This window comes from Protopterus annectens, chromosome 11.part0, assembly GCF_019279795.1.
Source record: "Protopterus annectens isolate FY-2018-M chromosome 11.part0, PAN1.0, whole genome shotgun sequence".
NCBI classification, from domain to species: Eukaryota; Metazoa; Chordata; order Ceratodontiformes; family Protopteridae; genus Protopterus; species Protopterus annectens.
Window position 1 is genome coordinate 1,084,438,283 of NC_056745.1, and position 9,031 is coordinate 1,084,447,313.

Below are 9,031 nucleotides of genomic sequence, written 5' to 3' on the forward strand. Positions count from 1 at the left end.
ATGGATAAATGTATTATGGTTTTGAGAGTAACAGATAGTTTAAGGGGAGACAGTTAGTCAGGGTTGGTACAAGAACATAACCAGTGGTTAGTGAAGAAAAGTCTTAGGTTAGTGTTAAATAGTGGGAAAGAGGTCTGGGTAGTTAGGTCATGTGGTAATAGATTCCATAGTTTACCAACTGAGTTAGAGAATAGAGAGTCACCAGCTGAGTTTTTTGATAAGGTAGTGTGAATCAGCATTTTGTTTGAGGAGCGTAGATTCTTCAGGTTTTTGTATGGCATTATGAGGGTGGAAAGAATTGGGGTGTTATTGGGTTGATGTAGGGCTTTGTGAGCTATTATAAGTTGGTTAAATTGTAGTTGGTGGGGGAGTTCAAGCCATCCTAGTTGTTTTAGGTTCTGACAGTGACGAGTCCTATATGAAGAGTTGCTGGCAAATCTGGCTATATTGTTATAAGATTTAGAAAGTTTGTTGAGGTTGTTTTTGGAAAGATTGGTATATATGGGGGAAGCATATAATAGGGTAGTGATTAAGTGGGTTCTAGCTATTGTGGCTCTGGCTTCTAGAGTAAGGAAAGGTTTGATTCTATATAGTGATCCAAGTTTTCTGTTAATAGACTTTATTGTAGTATTTATGCGTGTGTCAAAATTTAGGTGGTTATCAATAGTAATTCCTAGGAGTTTGGTGGTGGGGTCTGGAGAAATGAGGGTACCGTTGCTGGATATGAGTGTGAAATGAAGAGGGGTAGACAAGTGGGAGGGTGTGAAGAGCAGAAGTTTAGTTTTTTTTGGGTTAAGAAGAAGACAGTGGTTAGAGAACCATTCTTTTATTGTGCTGAAAGCTTTTTGTGTGAGAGAATTAAGTTCGGTTTGGGATGTGCCTGAACAGATGATAGTAGAATCATCTGCATATTGAATGCAGGTACAGGGTGGAGTAGAAAGATGAAGGTCGTTTATGAAAATGGAAAACAGTAGAGGACCTAATATGGAACCCTGGGGGACACCTAGGGAGGTGGGAAGGAGGTGTGAAAGATGGTTTTGCCAGAGGACTGCCTGTTGTCTATTTTCGAGGTAGGATGTAAACCAGTTCATAGCAGGAATGTCAAGAGAGAGGGACTTCAATAGGTGGAGGAGAAGTTGGTGATTAACCATGTCGAAGGCTTTTGATAGGTCAACAAAGAAAGCAGAGGTAAGGATATTTTTATTGCGATTCTTGTTGATACAGTTAGTAAAGGATAACAAGGCTATGGTGGTACTAGGAAATGGTCGGAAACCATGCTGACAGTTAGCTAGGAGATTATGAAGGAGTAGGTGGTTTAGTAATTGTTTGTGGATACACTTCTCCATTATTTTAGCAAGAGGGGAGAGTAGGGCTATGGGGCGAAAGTTGGAGAACTCAATGGAGTTTCCACCTTTGTGAAGAGGAATAATGTATGAGATTTTCCAGATTGATGGTATAGTGCCTTATTTTATGGTTCTATTGATTAATATGGAGATGGGGTAGGCAATAGCTTTGGCTCCTATTTGGAGGAATTCTGCTGGTAGTTTGTCAGCCGAGGGGGTAGTAGGTTTTAATTTTTGGAGTAGGGAACAGATATAAGAAGTGGGTATAGGTTCCAAGTGGAATAATGGGGGAGGAGTGGAGTTAGGAATGGGGAGTTTAGAGGTGTCAAGGGTTAAATGGTTAGCTAGATTTAGTATAGAGGTAGTAAAGAAAGAGTTAAAGTCATTTGCTGTTTGTTTCGGGCAATCAGGGTTAGAGGCTAATGGATTAGGTGTGGCTGTTTTGCCTGGGGACAGAAGTGTGTTAATAGTTTTCCAAAATTTTTGTGGTTGTTTAAGGGATGATTGTTGTAATTGGATGTAAAAGTTCTTTTTATCCTGTAGGATAGCTTTTTTTGTTACGTTTCTTAGTTGTCTAAAGGTTTGGTGATCGGAACTATTCTTTGTGGAATACCATTTTGCCCAAGATTTATTTCTGCTATGGATTAGTTTCCTAGTATGATATGAGAGCCAAGGAGCTGGTTTGGTTTTGATTCTTATAGAGCGAATTGGGGCATGATGGTCCAGGATTACTAGGAAAGTGTTATTGAAGTGATTAACTGCTTCATTTATAGGGAGAGATTTAAGAGGTGACCAGTTACATTGCTTAAGATCGGTTTGGAACAGATTGGGGTCAAAATGTTTTTTGGATCGAGTCGTTCTAATAGAAATTGGGATAGTAAGGTTTGTTTTATGTCTGATAATATATATTAGAGACTGGTCACTGAGGTCGTCTGGGAGGGTTCCTGTTGTGTATTTTTGATGTGGGCTATTTGTTCGTATCCAATCGAGGATGCTTTCTTTATTATTAAATTTATTTTTTCTGGTAAGGGAGTTTATAGCTTGTGAGTAACCATACAGGTTAATAAGGGTGGATGGGTTAGTGTGGGTACATAAATTCCAGTCTATGTTAAAGTCACCTAGGATTATGGTTTCCTGTGGGAGGTATGAGGAAAGCCAGTTTAGTATGTCTTCTAGTATACTTTGATTTTTACCTGGGGGAAGATAGGAGCAGATGATGTTTAATGATTTGTTGGAGTTAAGCTGTAGTCTGGAAATAATTTTTTCTGCATTATTATCTGAGGGTAAGTTAGGATTTATGATACTAATTTGTAGTCCTGATTTGTAGAGAATTGCTACCCCGCCACCTTTTTTGGTTGTGCGGTCTTTTCGAAAGATACTATAACCTGGGGGGATAATTTCATTATCATTTATTGTGGGTTTAAGCCAAGTTTCTGTTAAACAGAGGATGTCAAACTGATGGACATCTAGAAGGGCATGACCCTGAGGTATTTTGTTGCAAATACTACATATGTTTAGATGGGCTATTGAGAGAGATTTGGAGGGTTTGATTGAAGGAAAGAGGGTTATCTTGTATTGGTTGCTGCTTGTGGTGAGTAGGGAAGGGTTTGGACCTGGATTAGGGTGAATGTATCTATCTATTAAGGAGTGGAGTGATATAAAGTTCTTGAATTGTGGAGGTTTCCAATGGTAGTCAAATGATTTTCTATTGTTTGGACTGGAATATTTGATGTGCATTAATCGATGATATTTAGGTAGAAAGTAACTGGGTTTATAAGTGACATTAATAAAGCATGTAGATGAAGCATGTATAGCTGTAAGAGTTTGTTTGATTGGAATGGTAAGAGTAGAGAGGAGGGGATGTTCGAAGGAGGTTAAGAGGTAGGTAGTAGAGTAGTGGGTAGGAGAAAGAGGACTAGTAGTAAATGGCAATGGTAAGGCATAGCTAAGGAGTGTGTAGTGGGTGACTGGAGGGGTAGGACTTTAGAGCAGAGGTGAGATTATAGGAAGGTGTAGTCAAGTGTTGGTGGGAGGAGTTCTATTCCTGAGGGGAGTTAAGATGAAGTGTGTATGGTTATTGACTGAGGTGGGTGTGGCTAGGGATGGATGGAAAAACCAAGAATCTGTGCAATCTCAAGTAAACTGTCACTGCTGTCAAACACTTGGTGAACACTCTGGGGGCTGTGGTGAGGCCAAAAGACAGCACTCTGAACCAAAAAATGACTGACTGGAACCAGTCAGAAGAATCTTCTGGGGCATTTGTCCATTTTTATGTGATGATACGTGTCCTGAAGATCTATAGAGCACATCCAATCATCTTCCTCTAAGAAGGGTAGGACAGACAGAATCATGACCATCCAGAATTTTGTTTGCTGAACAAAGCTGTTTAGAAGGCTGAGGTCCAAAACTGGTCTCAAGTCCCCTATCTTTTTGGCACCAAAAAGAACCTTGAGTAAAACCTAGATCCCGTCTGTTCTGGTGGGACTTTTTTTCTAGTAGCTTTTAAATTTCCAGAGCTATTCGACCTCTCTGATTGGGTGGAACATCAGAGAGTCTTTTTCTTGATCTTGGAATGAGAGTGAACAGAATGCGGTAATGTGGTAACCTCTGGTAATGGATCCTTTGCACCCAAATATCTGTTATTTGCATCCAGACCCTTAAGTGCAAAGAGAATCTTCCTCAGACTGGCTCCAGAGGTAAGCAATCGGGTCCCCCTTCAGGAGCACTGGTAGGGTTTCCCACAGAAAGACTCTCTGGAACCCTGATTTTGCGGACGACGTCTGCTGCAAGGTCGGAGTCTTCCATCGGAGCTCACCCCTCTACCTCAAGGGGAGCCATGGATACATGGATCCTAAAAAGGGCCTTGGGATTTCTTGAACCACATCTTCCCGTTCCTCTGGTTCCTAGAATAAACGACCGTTTGAGAGCAGAAAATCTGATGCCCACTGTCCATCTTCCTCGCACCTGGCTAATGTTTCTTTGACTTTGGGGACGAATAAGGAAGATATGTCAAAATGAGCACTGATGAAAGAAGACTTCAATGGCTCTGCAAACTCACACAACCACATCCAGACATGATACCTTATGGCAACGCTGGAACTCGCTGCCCTCGTCACCCCTTCGGCTGCATGCGCAATGAGCCTCATGGATGAGTTGGAAATAGACTCCAGGGTAGTTAGCTGGGAGACGACTTTATCTTGGACCTCCTCGGACACAGCTTCTGCAAGGGTATCTGATAACTCCTTGATCAGATTCCTCTGGAGCCTAGGAAAGTGTGCCATAAAATTATAGGACCTTAAAGAGAAGGTCGATGATGCATACACCCGCTTTTGAATATGTTCATTGCCATGGACTCTCAATTAGGGGGATGAACAGTGGAACTCTCTCCTGCCAGTTACTTTTGTTGGTCATTGCAAACACCAAGGCATCGACCACTAACCCCTTAGCCCAGTGCTGGTGTTCCCTGGAGCTGACAGAATTTTGTCTGGTCTCCTGGGAATTGACTCTAAGGAGTCCGGGGTCTTCCATGCCCACTGTGTGATCAATTAATAAGAAAGTCAGCGGGAGGGGGTCACCCAAGAAGTAGATAGATGAGCAGTAGATAGATGAGCAATAAAAGCTTGCAGATACACCATCTCCTCAAAGGTAGGGTCTTTAGGCTTCCAGTTACCCCACTGTTTCAGGATTTCCAGGATGTCTCCAAATGAGGCATCTTATGGGGGTGACCGGGGAACCCTCCCCATCAATGAAGTCTGTATTGTCTGTGACAGATTCCTTAGGGGAATCTAAGTGTTTCCTCTTACATGTCTTCTTCCAGGGTGGCTCCTCAGTGGGAATCTCTGAGCAGACTCAGAAAAAGTTTGGTCCTGCACAGGGGTTTCCTGCAGTTTTGGTGCTTGCTGCCTGGATGTGAAGGTTGGTGGCATACTGGGGCAAAAGGGGGTCTCAGGATAATCTCCAATGCAAAAGGGGCCAGCTGAGAACCTGCAGAAGCCAATGCCCTCTCCATTACCTGGAAGGCAGGCCCCCCTGAAGAGGGATGGTAGCCCGGAACCAAGGACGACAAGGACAATTTCGGAAATGAGGTCAGACCCTGCTCCAAGAAACCTATCCCTGAAGCAGGAGCCAAGGAAGAGCTCACATCAGCTAAAGTTCCAAGAGACAAGGGCGAGCCCAAAGAAAAAACTGGAACAGATCTGAGATCCTTGGACCCGGCAGTGGGACCATGACCCCGGGAGTCTGTCAGTTCCGATCGAGGAAGTCAAGGCAGATCCTGGAACCAAAGGGATAAATTTTGTCAGCACCAGAACAGCTGGAACCACAGGAATCATAGTTGTAAGCTCCAAGCCCTCAGAGAAGGTTAGAAGAGGAAGATTTGGTGGAGTCCTTTGAGAAAACGTGCCAACTCCAGAAGGGAGAGGGATCTGGGAAGAGAAAGAAAGATCCCTAGCCACTAGGAGCTCAATCACCAACCTCACAACATCGACTTCAATCAGACTCTTGGAGGAATGGACAGAGAAGCCTGAGGGGGATTCTGGTCTGTCTAAGAATGGACTTGGGAGCTAACCCACAAAGGGGTCAATAGAAGGCGAATACCTTGTCCTGGGTATATCAATTATATTTGTTTTCAGCACCAAAGATGGCATGGGAAGTGTTACAGGTGGAGTTGGTACTGACAGGAATGTCAAAGATGTCGGTACCGAGGTGACCAGCACCGAGATCTGAGGTGCCAAGATATCTACGGCAGACAGAGCCGAGGAAGTCAGTTCCATAAGTTTTTTTGATTTTAGTCTTTGGTTCCACTGGAGCAGTGGGAGTTGAAGGTTTGTGCTTTTTGGGTGGAGCTGAAGGGGACACCGGCACAGAGCGACTCCTCTTACGCCCAAGTTCAGCTTTAGAAGGAGAAGAAGGTAAAGATGTGTCGGACTTACACAGTCTCTTCAAAAGATGACAGACCTTTTAGTATTAATTTGTTTTTCCTTCCCATTAGGGTCCGGTGACTGAACACTTGACAAATCATACAGTCTTGCTGAAGATGTGCCAGGGTCAAGCAGTACACACAAGAAGAATAACATCAGAGTTGGGCATCTTCCTTACACAACTTTGTCACTGTTTAAAGCCTGTAGTCCATTTAGATTTACTTGCCATGTTGACTATGGTACGAAAAAACAAAGTCAACAGACAGCAGTCACACACACGCACACAGAAGAAAAAGGAAAACTACCAACAATGGTAGGCCTAAACTACCCAAACAAGGGTACGGAGAGGGAAAGTACTACCAACAATGGTAGGGAAATACTATCGCAAGCCAGGTAAAAATAGCACACTCACTCGTAGAAAGAAAGTGAGAAAGGAACTAGGTGAGTAAGAAAAGAACTACCAGTGACTGTAGAAGAGAACACTAGGGTTAAACAAGGAAAAAGGCTAAGTGGGTAGAAGGAATCGCAAATATAGAATATATATGCAAATCTAAGTAAGCAGGAAAATATTAGATAGAAAAGATGAAAAACTATTTCATTTCTACTTGGCTTGCAAGAAAATCTGGCTGACGTCTTGCGACAACAGCGGCAAACAAGATCTGAAGTAAGGAGAGGGGTATCCTGGGGGAATAATCATAGCTCGAGTTTTTTTTTTGCTTGCGCGAGCTGTGTAACGGCCGCGCCGGTTCCCGAGGATCGGAACTATGTCCCAAAGGTCAAGGATAAATGAAGAATGACAACATCAGATCACACATTTCCTGAAATAAAAGAAGCATGTGTCTAATTATTGTCATTATTGAATAAATGTAATTCACCATCTTTTCTCCCAAAATTAAGAAATTAGGAGGGGCAGAGCAAACGTCTGAGACAAAATCAAATTGTTCTGTCTTTCGGCTTATACCGGTTAGTGGTCGCCACAGTGGAACTCTGGTCCGCTAATATCTGGTACTGGATTTTTACGTGCCAAGTTACCAGTCCTGACGCACAACCTTCTACGAAGGCACGCCCATTCACGCATGCCTCCACACAGAAAAAGCTCTAGCTAAGAATCGAACGGGACAACGTCTTGCTGTGAGGCGACAATGCTACCACAGCACCACTACTGCAGGTACTCGCGACAACCAAAATCAAGGATGTTCCTAAAAATCAGGGGCAGTTGAGACATATAAATCATGAGAATTTAATTCTCAATTTACACAAGGATCGTAGTCTCAAGGTCTTCAGCTGCATTACAGTCCCCTGACCTTAGCTCAAAATTTTGCTCTGTCTCTCCTAACCCCCCCCCCCCCTCCCTTGTCGAGTTGGTAAAAAAGGGTGGTGGGTTACCTGTAAAAAAATAATGTTGCTTAATTAAAGTTGTATAACTATTTTACTTCTGTCAACTTCTGAATTTATTAATAATTACTTATAGTTTAAAATAATTACTGATAATCTGGCTTTTCCTGTATTTGTCCCTGAATCTAGAGGTAAGAGACTACTACTCTGTTGCAAAATTACATTTTAATGAATATGTAAATTAGCCACATTGAATATGAATAATATCAAACAGTCGCCGTCAGTTGATCACTGTTATACAAAATAGTAAGCTGTCTCGGCGTCACACTGCATTTCTTTGATATACTGCCGAACGGAGAACAGTAATTACACTAACAGCGTATTTTATTTACGTAAAAGTCGTAACACAACTGCTGCAAATGCACGACCTTTTCCCAAAGGAGAAGGACGTAAACGTCACGCGTGCTACTGAAAACAAGCAGCTGGACTACTCTATACGCGCACAACAGCTACTCAATACTCATCCGAACTAGTATAAACATATTGTGGAAGGATATCGCCTTACCGTGTAGTTTCTTTCCACACCACCCTCACACAAAATTCAAGGACTGCAGGATAAAAAGACGACTTGATAATATCCCATTGGCTGAATAATTACTTCTTACAAACAGGTAAACATTTGGAAGTACATAAAACGCACACATATGATATGCAATTCACGCCGCTATCAACTTTTCCCCTCCTAGGCATCTGGTGTTGCTATGGAGATGAAAGTGTTTACCACGTGAGTAGTCCAACTACGGCGTGTAACAAGAGTCAAATAAAATTAATACATTCAAGCGTTGTGATACAAAGTTTAAAGGTGCAGTCAGTTTTCCAGTTTACATACCTCTCAACTGTCCCCGATTTTAACTCAGATTTAGGTCTGTCCCTTTAAATCCCTCCTAACACTAGTGCCTTTTGGAGGAAAGGTGCTGAATTATACTTCATAAATAATGACGATGATTAAGAGTTACAGACTTCTGTTTCTTCAGGAAATGTATATTAATTTACATTCTCTTATTCTGATAATGTCTCAAGTCAATGGAACTAATAGTTGAAAAGTGTCTCTGATTTTTTTTCTGTTGACATTTGCCCCTGTTTGGTGATAGCTATGTTTCCAGAGGTTTTTAATTTAAGAGTATTTTGGCACGTTACCATCAACTGGTGCAGTTTCTGTAAAATAGGGTTACCACCTGTCCCACTTCGCGAGGGACAGTCCCTCTTTGGACAGTTCTGTCCTGCAAAAAAAGTGAAAAAATGGCAAATGTCCTGAGATTTTAGAACAAAAATATTTCCTATAATTTCTTTAATAGTTGCATAAAACAGTTATTTTGTATTTGAAACACCTAAATGTTATGAGAAACAGAATCGGCAACTCAAATGCTGCAAGAA

The 9,031-nt window shown here is 42.1% G+C and overlaps 1 protein-coding gene across 2 annotated transcripts in view; it reads right to left on the bottom strand.

The window, feature by feature from the left end:
* Positions 1-8,373, bottom strand: part of LRRIQ1 (leucine rich repeats and IQ motif containing 1) — a 3,765,329-nt gene extending 3,756,956 nt beyond the window's left edge. For both annotated transcript variants that reach the window (XM_044088432.1, XM_044088431.1), the window contains exon 1: positions 8,163-8,373. The gene's annotated coding sequence lies outside the window, so the exon portion shown is untranslated. The remainder of the gene's footprint in view (positions 1-8,162) is intronic.
* Between the last annotated feature and the right edge of the window lie 658 nt (positions 8,374-9,031).